General features: G+C 40.6%; 1 protein-coding gene across 3 annotated transcripts in view; it reads right to left on the bottom strand.

Annotated features, from left to right (window-relative positions):
* Positions 1 to 14,017, bottom strand: part of shaker (Potassium voltage-gated channel protein Shaker) — an 81,117-nt gene that overhangs the window by 65,602 nt on the left and 1,498 nt on the right. The window lies entirely within an intron of this gene.

The following is a 14,017-nucleotide window of genomic DNA, read 5'->3' on the forward strand; positions in this document are numbered from 1 at the left end:
CGTCGTCGGAGACGTCACAGGGAACGAATTAGGCCCAATTAATTAATTGTAATTTGTTACTGCCGTCCGGGAATGGCGGAACACTGCAGAGAGTTCTAGAACAATGGATCAAAAGAAGTAAGGGCCAATTTTGAATAAACAAAACAATATATCATCCGAGAACGGTTAATCACTTGGCTGTTGGCCATGTCAAAAATTTATCGTCTTCGAGGGATGGAACTTAGTTAAGGGCCTTTTTACATGGAAGATCATAATTCATGGACGTTAGGAGTGATCGGATTTATATGGGACACTCAAAACGAGGGCCAAAAATAGCGATCATTGGCACGGTCCGGGGACCGAACGTTTTTGATACAAATAGCCAGTGGATGACGTTAGTTTTGATTTTGTTATAAACTCACGCGAAAAACGCAATTTTATGAGGAACACATTCAAATCAAACCAAGGTTAAGATGACACATTTAGATTAAGCGCGTAAAGAAAATGAGAAATTGAGTTAAATACGAAAATATTTAGATTAAGTTTAGTTGATATTATGAGGTGTTCGGTAAGTGTCTTTCGCATCTTTTAAAGCTGCCTTGGAACTGATTAAACTTAGACCCTAAACGTGCTGGATGAGTCAGCGCCCGAAAGGATCTTCTAACGTATAATGAATTACGCTTAATAATTTTATATGTTCGAAAGTAATGAAAATTTATACGAAATTTGTTTAAAGCCGACGTTTTCGAAAATGTTTATCACATTTATTCCCAACTGTCCCAAATTTCCAAAATTTTAGTTCCATTTATCGTTCTGATATGGCGAAAATTCCGGACTGTTTGCTAAACACCTATAAATTTTTTTCCTGAGATCGGTCTCGATTCAAAACGCAAAGGGCAAATAATCACTATGAAAATTCATAATTATTCAGTAGCTAACATCTGCTGCATACTTTAAATTTTCAAAATTTCGATTCTGTTTGGAAAAAAATCCTGGGGATATTACACCAACATTCGTCTAGCTCAACATTACCAAGAGCGAAAAGTGACTACAACTTTTCAAAATTATTTTTGTCGCAATTGCTGTTTGTTATTAGACGGAAGTTGTTCGTCTTTTTAACAATATTCCAAGTCGAAATGCTCCCTCTCGAATATCAGCATTCACATTTGCGAAATGAGGCACTAAATTAACTAAAGCGGCCCCTAAACGCTTTTTGAAAAAAAAAAAAAAATTTTAATTATTAACAGTAGCCGCAGCTGGTTGTAATCACCGGAAATCAGCGCGAAAAGCGCATTAAAAATAATAAATTGCTTAATAGTTTGTCCTTCGAAAGCGCTAGCATTTCCGATTTCGACGACACCCTCTTGAGATGAAGACCATTCGGAGGTACCAAGTTAGGTTGCAAAAACTGAACGATCCGCGAATTCTACAACGAAAATCCAAATTGCGTTTTCTCTTCGAAACTCAAAAACCACCAATGAGGTCTTACCGCCCTACCAACAGCACTTCGTGAAAAAGGTGAAAATCCAAAAAGTTAAAACAAAACCCGACGTTCTGCGTTTTCCTCTCGCGAACCAGAGTCGCCAACTCAAAAGGACATTTTCTAAATAGTTCGTTTCGAGAGAAGGGCAAAGTCAGCCCTGCTTCTGCTCCTGAAGTAATACCGCGAGGTAGTCCCGGGCCAGAAGAGGGGAGGTGGATTTAGTGGATAGGCGGCCGACGTAATGGTCGGTCGAATCCCACGCTACCCGACTGACGACCAGGCCGGGTGTCTTAAGAAGATTCCCCCTCCTCGGAAAAAAACCCCTATATCTGCTTAAAAAAATTGGAAAAAAAAATACTGACGAAGATAAAATACACTAACTTTCAAAAAAACCGCAACACCAAGAAGAACACATCGTGCACGTTTGAAATTCTGGCAATACGTTGGGTCGGGTAATGGATAAAAACGATCAAAATATCAAAAGAAAATTACTGTGAATAAGTGAAAAAATTTAATAATAATTTAACAATGGGTGGTATCTCCTCTTAAATTAATACATTCCTGTAAGCGACGTGGCGTGCTTAAAATTAAATTGTCAATATCTTCCTGTGGTATTGTATCCCAGGCAATCTGCACCTGCTCGCGGAGTTCATCTATGGTCTCTGGAGGGCGAGCTAAACGTTGAAGTCTCCGATCCGTTATATCCCATACATGCTCTATTGTGGACAAATCTGGAGACCGAGCTGGCCAAGGCAAAGTATCCAAATTTTCAGCTTCCAAATACCTCAAAGTATCGTTGGCTACATGCGGTCGCGCATTATCCTGTTGAAATGTGCTTCCAGGATGGTCGTGCATGTATGGTACAAGAACCGGTTCTAAGACACTATTAATGTACCTCTGAGCATTTAATCTATCGTAAATGAAAACAAGAGGAGACCGACTACCATACTGGATGGCGCCCCAAACCATGACACCTGGTGTTGAACCAGAATGACGCCTTTCCAAAAAGTCCAAATTTAATCGCTCTCCTCTGCGCCTTCCAACACGTAACCGTCCATCAGATCGCCATAAACAAAATCGGCTCTCATCACTGAACACGATTCTTCTTCATTCGTCCATCCATTGCACTCTCAGACGACACCTCTCCAGTCGGGCCACCCTGTGGTTTCGTGATAATGGAAGCCGACGCATAGGACGATATGAATTTAGTCCAAAACTTCGAAGTCTGCGATGCATCGTACTAAGGGAGACCCTTCGATTTAGGGTAGCTACCCAGTCAGCACCAAGAGACGGAATTGTTTCAAACGGAGCGCCTGTCGCTGAACGACGGAGTCGCCGGTCTTCGCGTCGGTTCGTCATTCTTGGACGGCCACTACCACGATGACGATTTACTGACCCTTCGTTAGACCAATCTCTCCGAGCTCTTAGCACTGTTGATGCGTTTCGATCCAATCTACGTGCAATTTCGCGGAAAGGTAAACCTGCCTCGTGCATACCAACAATTCTTCCCCTTTCGAAGGGAGTTAACTGCAGATGAACTGCATTTTGGCGTACACGAGGCATTTTGCCCTACCACACATTCAATGTGGTACTAACGATAGTACCTTTATCGCTATCCGCCTGTAGAAAAATTTGCAAAAAGAACGATCGCCACAGATAAAAAAGTAAAGAAAAACTTCGCATTAAAATACGAACTTGAAATTTTTATCATTTTTTTCTCTTTACAAGTCTAAAATCATAGAAAAATTTCAAATATATACAATGCGTTCTTCGTGCTGTTGCGGTTTTTTTGAAAGTCAGTGTATTTTTAAAACGATATCATAAAAACTGTTGAGCGATATGCAGGGGTTCCTTCCTGGGAGGTCAGAGGTACCACCCGCGAATTATTGTACGAGAGCGCTTACACGCGAGCACTACTTGTAGTACTTGTCGGTTCAGAGTACCGACGTTGCACTTCTAGTTCCGAGAGTCCAGGACGGACTAGATACCTGCTTAGCAAGGTAAACACGTGGTATCTCCCGAAAGCCTTGGAATTAGGACAACCCGTCAAACTATTGCACTATTTATTAACTGATTCGTAAATAGTTGTTACTAAACTTAATTGAAGCAAACACGAGATTGATTGATTGCGAGGCCGAGTTGGTGATTTTGTGGGGTATTCGAGGTGTTGAACCGTCAGCGACACTGGTCAGAGTGGTGACTATGACAACGAGAAGAAAATGAATGATAAATCCCATCCCCTCTCAGCCCTTCAGTACTGGGAGATGATGGCCCACCGACATAGGCGTACTATTACTCGGGATGATTTTCCCTTGAAGAAGGCCCGTTATGCCCAGAACGACGGCCAATGAGCAGGTTACCCCGTGACCGGAATATTGTCGTCGTTCCGAACGAAACGTGACGGTACCCCCAATTTCGCCCACCGCCAAAGGTAACGATGGGGAATTCCGACACCCAAGAACCACGTCCGATGCACATTTATAACTTGATTACCTCGCAATATAGTTTCTTTGGAAGAACACAAAGCCGAGGAATTTTGACGAATAAACCATTAGTGTTAATTATGACAGGTTGTGACATCTGGGAAGCAAGCAAATACAAGACGTGCAGGGGCGTAGCTTTGGGGTTTACATCAATTACCAATGTATCAAGTTTTTACCATTCAAGTCTTAACAAAAACCGTTTTAAAGATCCTAATATTGCATGCGTATCTAATTTGAAACGCCCTGTACAATAATACAAATAAAATACAACAATCGGTTTGTACAGGGGAAATCTCAGACACTTTATAATGTTGTATAAAAAGGTAGAATTGTTATGCTTCTAAAAACTTATCCAATATTCCTTTGGTGTTTGCCATTCTCTCTAGTTTTTCCTTCATAGCCCACAAAATATAAAAATTCTTCAGAAATATCGTGTGCATAATTCATACCATGTCGCGGAATCCCGCTTCGCTCGTCCCATACAATCCCACTCGTTACGTAAAAGTATATATTTCTTAACTGTCACATTAAAAGCGATTAGATCATACTTATTCATTAGCTCAGTTCAATTAAAGTGCATTCGCGAGTTCTCCTCTCGACCAGCCATTAAAGATCGAGCACTTCCATTCATCCCATTTTATTTGCAGGACACAAATGAAGCCCCGCAATGCCTAAACGACCCTCTGAATTTTCTCATCCTCATAGAAATTCTAGCAGGAGCGACCGGGACTTAAATTTCAAAATAAATTCTTCATGTAACTTCAGGTTGTTACGACGGGATTGAATATTCATGAATCCCCCCACTGCTTGTTTGCGCACTGAATGAAATCCAGATAAGAGTTAACTTTAAACACTTTTTCTGTCTTCGATTCATGTATACATAATGCGGCAGAACTTTGCATAAAGACATAATGCGACCACATGTAATATGTGTTAAAAGTGTCGTGCAAGAGGTCGATAATGCAGATTTTGCTCTTCGGGTTCCGAAGAAGCACCTGATGAGGGGAAAAAAACAGATTTATCTATATGGCAATTACCAAGAAATTCGGATAATCTCTTCGCCTGAGAAATGGCAAAGGCCGGGCTTTCCATTTTGATTTACACCTTCCTCTTTAATGCCAGATTATGGCCGCCGTCTAGGAAATCCGTGCTGGGGAACAATGCCCTGCTAGGAAGTCTGGTTTTGTTCTGTGCCACTATGGAAATTGACGAAAGTTGTTTTATGTATATACCCCATTTATACACAGCTCTCGGGGAATTTGCTATTGTTAGAGTCCGACAAAACTCATTAGTCTCACTCTTGTTCGGATGGTTACTGTTAAATGCATTTTTGAAATTGATTATGAATTACCCCGTTCATAGAACCGATGCAAAGGATACTTAATGAATTGCTCCTTCGAGCTGGTTACGCTCGAAAGCCGTGTCCCCCCGAGTTTTTGCCACCTTGATGACCGCATCTGTCCCAACGTTTCAGCAACAGCTTCTCCTCCCGAAATAAATCATCTTCGAAGGCTTAATAGACGAACAACAGGGCATAAAAAGACCCAAAAATAAAACAAGCCAGGTGTGACGTCAAGGGGCGTTTAAAGGGGGGTAACAGTAAAAGCAATGCGGGGGAGATGAAAAGGGCTGGCGCGGTGCCAACGCTGCATTAGGGCAGACTGTCTGTCTGTTGCTGCCCGCGTGCAGATATTTGGGGGCCTGATGGGCGCTCTCCATCGCCCTTTTTAATTGCGGAAATAGATCCCGTTTTGCTGTATTAAAAATTGACGACAGCAATTTAGGGGAGGTGTCGCCGAAGTAGGAAATGCGACTGCTGATGTCGAAAGGTAATGCAGGGCGATTTGTTATTTTTAATGCGTTTTTAGGGTTGATTGGATGTGATTAATAGGGGCTGCGGCAAAAGAGGGAACCGTTATTGGCAACGTTTTAGACAATAGTCCAGGCTCCAAGATAAGAATTTGGGGGCGTCTGCAGCGAATTCGTGATCAGGTTATACAACCAAGGCAGCAGAACGTTTCCCCCCAGAACGAGGCGCAAATTACGCAGGTTATTGTGACATTCACGGGATGCATAGTCTCAACAATATGCCTTATTTTGACACCATTTACTGCTGGCGATGTCCCACTCTTTCCATTCGAAAATTCGGCCTCCGATGGCAGATTCCCAACGCTCCGGGGTAAGGCGCTCCTCATGAATGACGTCAAAATGACGTGTTTCCCCGCCGACACGGTTTTGAATTGCGATTGTGATATACCACGGAGGAACGTTCGACTCCGCAGCGTGCAGACCCGAACCCCTGGATATCCTTTCGAATATACTCAAAAGGTACTACACCAAAGTGCCCGAACCGAGGTGCAACATCGGTTTATATCTCCGAAACAAACGATGGTAATGTTTTTTAACGTTCATCGTATTTTATTAAAAACATCTACAAGCATTACAGTATATACCATTTTTTATGGTAAATATTAGGTCGTGTGGTATGAAATGAGTAGATTCTCGAAATGCCACATTCAACTGCGAATAACTTCACTCTAAATCTATATTTGGACTTGACTGTTTTACGTGGAAAAGGCGCATTCTTCCTCTTTCGATCGGAGTTTAAAGCGTTAAAAATTATTAAAAACTTTTAATTTTATAAAAATTTTTGTGCAGCCGTGCAAAACAGTGAAATTCGTGCGTTAATGAAATACGAGTTCCACCGTGGAACCACAACAGCTCGGACGGCTCGCAATGTTAACGATGTGTTTGGTACTGAAGTCACTTCACAGCAAACAGTATCTCGTTGGTTCATGAAATTTCGTTCTGGCAATTTTGACCTACCAAATGAACCACGTGGACGACCTGAAACTCAAGTGGATAACGATCATCTGAAAGCCGTGGTGGAAGCGAATCCACGTCAAAGTGCGTTCGAATTTTCGTTAACATTCAGTATAACCAAAAAAACAATATTGACTCATTTGGCTGAAATTGGTGAGGTGAAAGAGCTGGACAAGTGGGTACCGCATGAGTTGAGCGACATACAGAAAGAACGACGTCTCGAAGCTTGTGCTTCTTTGTTGTGCCGGTATAATAACGATCCATTTTTGAATCGGATTGTTGCTTGTGATGAGAAACGGATCCTACATGACAATACCAGACGTTCGTCGCAGTGGTTGGATCAAGATGAACCACCAAAACATTGTGCGAAAAAAAATCTTCATCGAAAGAAGCTTGTGGTGTCCGTTTGGTGGTCCAACGCAGGTGTCATGTCAGCTTCATGAAACCTGGCGAATCGATTACGGCTGACGTCTACTGCCGACAACTGACCGAAATGATGAGGCAACTGACGGTTAAGCAGCCAAGATTAGTCAATCGAAGCTCACCGCTATTGTTGCACGACGACGCTCGGCCACACACCGCACAAGTCACCTCGGCCAAGCTACAGGAGTTGGAATTGGAAACTCTTCGTCATCCACCGTATTCACCCGACTTAGCACCCACTGATTACCACTTCTTTCGAAATTTGGATAACTTCTTGGTAGGGAAGACATTCAACTCCGACGAGGCTGTCAAAGCTGCCTTCCACGAGTTTATCGACTCCCGACCTGCAGGCTTTCACAGCAGGGGAATCGATGAACTTCCCGTTAAATGGCAGAAGTGTATTGATGATGGTGGTGCAGATTTCGATTGACAATAAAAACATTTCATATGAAAAAAAAAATGACTAAAGTTTCAATTCAATTCTACTCATTTCATCCTACACGACCTAATAGTTTCTCAAATAGAAGCAAAATTAACGGATTTTAATTTTGGTCTTCATTAAAAATACTTCTTAGGATTATCTCAGTTTGGGCATTACTCTCGTAATATTCCGAGTTTTTATTAAAAAAATCCTTCCTGTTTATGGAAGGTAGCAACGACCCCAAGTGATTTTTTAAAAACTATAGTTTCTTGAAATTCTTCGAGTTTCTTCCACATGGTGCGAATCTCAGAACAGCAGCACCGATGGCGCTATCAGGTTCTGCATTCAACATTTTTTCCCATTTCTAATAGTAAAACCGGCAGGTGCGGCTTTAACGGCATAACCGGATCACGTTGTAAATTCTAGAGTTGAAAACTAATTTAGATTAAGTTGACCGGAGCTGTGGATGCATAGCTGAAACGCACTACAATATTCTGGATTCCCAGGCAACACCTCTGCCAGATCATGGGGGAAATATTTCTTTAATTTAATTGCTTTTCGTTCTTAGTATAATTAATTTCCTAATAAAATGCACTGCACAGAAAGGATTTTGCACAGACCCATCCAATACAAAAAAAAAAAAACAATGTTTCCTCTACATTTATTTTCCTCTCTCAAGCTAAACCCGCGTGTGGAGGGTTTCTTATGCCTCGACATTCCGAGCTCATTTTTCAACTGCAATCTTGTAAAACCTATTAAAGCCTTAAGTCTCGAGCCCTTTATCCCCTTCGGAATAAAGGGCGGTTTCGTTCGTAAAAAGATAAAAAGGGAGTTTTAAAAATTACGCCCGTGTCGTAATAGAAGCTAAAGTTAGGTATACAATAAGTGTTTTTAATTGTTTGCGTATCATTTGTATGAAAATGGCGTCTAGGCCTCGTTAGGTCGCGCAATCGTTATTGTGCTTCGGCCTTAAAGGTTTAATGTATTCGGAACAGAAAAGGAAGAGTTGCACGTTTAAAATGGTAATTTAGGAATTGGAGGGATCTTAATTTATTCCGTGGTTAAATTGAGAAACTTCGTTTAAACATGCTTCGCATCAAGGAAGAATGTGAAAGATAGAGATAAATTCGTATATCAGGTTACAGGTGAACACTCCAGAACCTGTCCACGCGAGTGGGTCCCACACGTTCGATCAGTATCATCTTTAAGTGTTCTTTTTGTCGACCGAGATATGTGGAGTATGGTTTAACCTACACTTGACGATAATAAATTTTTAGTTTGATTCTGTAGCATTTTTAGAGCAAGCCCCGGTAATTCTAAGCTGCCACTTTCATAATCTTACTAGAAATTTCCTGTTGCGCCTTTTCATCCAAAAGTTTCTTTTCACGTTTTCATTTTTACCTTTTTTTCAATCATCTCCCTTCCTCCTGAAGCTTAGAAAGTAGACGCTAGAAGATCCGGAGTGGCGCAACCTATTCTTCCATAAATTTGGTTTTCTAGCATTTTCAAATCGAACGATGCGAAATTGTCCACTTTTCCAAACGTATCGAGAATTCCTTTTTATTTCTTTCGCCATAAAAGAAAAAATCCTGCTGTCGTCGGTCTCCCGAATAAACACCATTGAGCTCAGAGATTTGCAGATTTTTTAAATGAATTTATCCCTGCTTAACAAAATCCGAGACAAACTTATTGTCCGTTAAACGACTTCCTAAAAACCTCAACGAATTCCATAAAGTTGGGTAAAATTGAAATTTTCCACAAACTGCCCTCGGACACGAACATATATGCCCCGGTCATCTCTGATTTACGAGCGGACGGCTTTCTAGTGCTTTGGCAAAGTAGACAACAGGGAACATATTCGGATGATGAATCTCTCTTTACATGTGGGGGGGAGGGCCCCGGGGCGAATCGACCAGCTTTCGCATTTAGTACTAATAAACCACAAGCATTAGGACGATGTAAACCTCAAAGGAGTGCGTTTAACGAGCGTCTTAAACTTTGATTACTCCATAAATTATCGTATTATGAATAGTTTTAAAAACGTTATTTTTACCTAAATATTTTCTAACCTGCACGATATGGTAGGAAATTTACAGGATATTCTTAGGTTTCTGAAACCAGTATATCAAGTCTGAAATCTCGCTCTCACCAGTGCTACGTGCCACTATATGTATTGGCTTAAGATAATTGGGGTTTGAGAAACTGTTTACTTATATTGATCCAGATATGAGGAAGCTGCTCCTTTAAGCGTAACCAACGGTGATAAGTCTAATGTGGATTGCCCTGGTTAATGGATTCAAAATCTGAATGCTGTAGGTTAATTCTTTAATAAGAAATGCGCTTTATTTTAAAACGTTTTATGTGTATATTTTGAAGTAATTAAATGAATATGAAAAATTAAACCCTTTGAAAATCCGACACCCTTATTAAACCCTGCCTTATTCAAATCCCCTTAATACCTTCCGTCAGGAAAGCTCCACATTATGGAAGTTACATGCAGACACGTTAAATAAATAAATATAAGTACCTAACCAACTTTGGATAATTTTATTTTTTGAATCTCGACGAAAACCAAATATGACGGATGTCGTGGTCTTGGAACCCTAAAAAATGCACTTTGACAGATCTCAGAAGCCTACAAGAATTTTTTTTTAATTAACCGATAATTCAAGAACATTTGTATAGCAGTCCGTTTACACGACTTTATCCTACTTATCTCTACATGAGATATCAGAAGAACCGGTCGATTAGCTCTCCGGTGGGAAATTTTCAAATTAAACCTGTCAAAGTTGGCAGGTTTTTGAATAGAAAAATGTTTTTCTAAATAATTTTGTTTTTCGAATAATGCACACGTATCTATAGAATCTACCAGGTCTACCGCTATGGAATGAGCGCCATTTTCTGAAAATAAAACAACAATTTTAACAAGGAAAGAAAAAAAAATTATTCAAAATATTGACCACTGCTTTCTACGCATTTTGACCACCTTTCTGGCAATTTATGGACACCACGCCAATAGAAATGTGCCCCTCTGGCATCAAACCAATCGGACACCCGATTTTCTACTTCTTCGTAGGAGTCGAAGTGCTGCTCAGCCAATGCGTGTCCCATCGATGAAAACAAACGGTAGTCCGAAGGAGCCAAGTCTGGTGAATACGGCGGATGGGGTAGCAACTCCCAGCCAAGTGTTTTGACGGTGTCCTCAACCGGTGTTGGTTGTGTGCAGGTACGTTGTCATGGCGCAAGCGTGTCTTCTGGCCTATTCTGATCGTTTTTCGATCAATGCACTGTTTAAATTAATCAATTGTTGTCGGTAGCGAAGAGAATTAACGGTTTCACCAGGTTTTAAAAGCTCGTGGTGCACCGCACCTTTCTGATCCCACCAAACACGCAGCATTGCCTTCTTGCCGAATCGATCATATTTTGCAGTCGATGTTGATGGTTGTCCCGAATCAACCAATGATCTTTCCGTTTAGGATTTTGAAAATAAATCCATTTTTCATCTCCAGGAAGAATTCGATGCAAAACTGATTTTCTTTCGTCCCTTTGAAGCAAAATTTCACAGGTGTTTTTTCAGTTCTCCATCTGTTTTTCATACAGTTCATGCGGACACCCATTTTCCACCCTTTTGGATCATTCCCGTAGCTTTTAAAGGATCAGAAATTGTTCGTGGTGCAACATTTAACACTTCTGCCATTCGCTTTTGACTTAAAGTGTCATCTTCATCCGATATTGATTGCAGTTCGGCGTCTTCGAACTTTTTTGGTGGTCTGCCACGTTCTTCCTTTTGCACATCAAAATTGTTATTTCTGAATCGTCGAAACCATCTTTTGCACGTTGCTTCTGGCAAAGCACAATCACCATGTGCCCCGACAAGCATTCGATGCGACTCTGCAGCACTTTCCTTCAAATGAAAGCGAAAAATTAATGCTTTCCGCAAATCGTCATTTTGTGCTACGAAATTCGACATTTTCGGCACAATGAAGTAATATATTGTTATTTGTTCAAGGACTTGATTTGTACTAAATATGTTTGTCAGCTTGCACACCAACCAAGCAATAATAAAAAAAAAGGTTTGTTTACAACAAATGCCCTATGTCGAGACATTTATATCCTGACGCTCACTTCATACCGGTACACCTGGTATATACGAGTAGTAGTCGATTTATTGGGATAATCTATGCTTACAAAAGCCCAAATCCGAGTTCATTCATTTAGATTCGTTACATCGCAAAGAATTTATCACAAATGAAGACGCTTTCACCTATATAAGAAATCCGACTCAAAATTATTAAAAAAAACAAAATTTGGCAACGTCTACATTGATTCTGTCGCGCATGTTTTCCGTGTGTGTTTTATTATATTAATATTATTCGCGTTATTTGTTTTGCATGCACGGCTATTAGGTTGGATAGAATTGATTCGTTCTTGATTAGAAAATTTTGGCTCCACATTCATCTGGCAATTTCTCTACGATAACCTTGTCATATAATCCAACTCGATCTTTGAAAGGGGGGCAAGGTGGATTTGCACAAGGGTGGTATCGACACAAGGCCCGAATCGAAGACGATTCAGAACCTCCAATTTTGTAAACGAAACGGTAGACGATTTTCCTTTGATGTTCGGTGGGTTTAGAAAAGACTCATTCACTTCATGAAATCCCGGTCACGAAAATAAAAATTGGGAAAATATACTCGTTTGAACAGCTATGGATCGAATTTTCCCCAGAAGGTTCTGAGGACGGATGCGAGAGCATTGAACGTGAAGTCCCTTGTACTCAAAACTGGTGAAACCCCTCGGCGTAAGTTGCGATCGTTTCTAGTGCTCTCGCGAACTTCCGCGTAGTAACCCCGAACAACCGAATAAACACTTGGAAAATGCGACGCGTGTGTGTTTTGAGCCGCTTTTACGACACTCGTTAAATGAGCAGGTGATTTTCCATGCTTTCTTTTAAACGTAGGAACACTGACATATTATCACTTATTTTGCAATCGAAAAATAGCAAACAAAATTAATTATAGGAAATAATTTTAATCCATCGGCATCACCCTGTATTTATCAAATGACAGGTATGCTAGTGACTCCCTATGTGTCTTTGAATCGAAAGAGCAGTGCTAAAGAAATGTGTAGGTAATTCGAGGCCTCTCTGACGCGACCTTCCAACGATCTATTTGGATATTTTACGACGAAGAATAGATTTGAGAAAGAACTAGTCACTGACGTTAGACGAGGATGACAAAGGAAAAGGAAGATAACAACGTAGAGAGAAATCGGGAAAATCTGGTACACTTTCTCAATTTCACGATCTATGAAACTCGAAATTCGATTTAGGTTGGTTACTCCATTAGACTTACTACTGCTAAACCCGACTGGGGTGCCGCGCCAATGAAGCATTCTTGTGCTGATTTCAAATAAGATAATACCGTGGCATTCCCAAAGCTAATACATACAACTAAATCAGGCACTAAAATCAGCCATTTCGATCTATTCCGGCTCGTTGCTTAATAACTGAGCGCTATGCAAAAACAGACCTTAATGGTGCAGTAGCTGTGAATGTAGTACGTGCCGCCTTTGTGCTCCCGGGACTACGCAAATTGCCCCCCTAACACCCGACACCGAAAGTCGATATCGGAGTTCCTCAAATAGCTTCCATGTCGTCGATCGGGAATTTTTCCTGAAACGGCGAAAAAGTTCCGGCTACGCCATTGACCTAATAAGTCCTAAATCCTGGAATAGGCAAGGCAATCAAATCCATCATCTGGCGAGGCCCAACACCTGAACCTCGTTCCGTTCTCCAAGTTTTCTTAATTTAAAGCCAATTCGAAAAAATGCGGGTCCACTTGAAAAGATATCACTGCCTACAGCAATGGTACAATTTCTCATTCTCGACCATACCCATATGGAGAAAATTGTAAAAATATTGTAATTGTGGTTTGATGTCGCAGTTCAAACCAATCTCATATGAAGGTATCGGCAAAGACTAAAGTATATGCTTAGGAATAATGGAAAGTCGTGGTTCAAACAAATAATCAAGAATTTCCTATAGTTCAGGAAATGGCAACGTTGAATCAGTATTTTTTTTTACAGTTCCGCGCGTTTAAATTAGAGGCGAATAGATAACGCGGTGTCTTTCAAGCATAATAGCAGCGTTGCCACGTTTCCTGATTTTTCTGTAGATTTTGTTTGAATACATTTTTTTTACTTACTTCATAATCACCGTACCTAGTTCTCTGTAAAACAATATAATATATATAATATTTGCTCGATAACCCTCTAGTGTTACAAAAAATCACTCGTATCTTCTATCATATTCGCTCGTTTCTTGAACATGTCACATAATTGTTTTTTGATATTTCCGCACCTTGTTTTATACATTTTCGGGATGTTTCTTTAATTTACAAATTA

Source organism: Euwallacea fornicatus, chromosome 22, assembly GCF_040115645.1.
Source record: "Euwallacea fornicatus isolate EFF26 chromosome 22, ASM4011564v1, whole genome shotgun sequence".
NCBI lineage: Eukaryota > Metazoa > Arthropoda > Insecta > Coleoptera > Curculionidae > Euwallacea > Euwallacea fornicatus.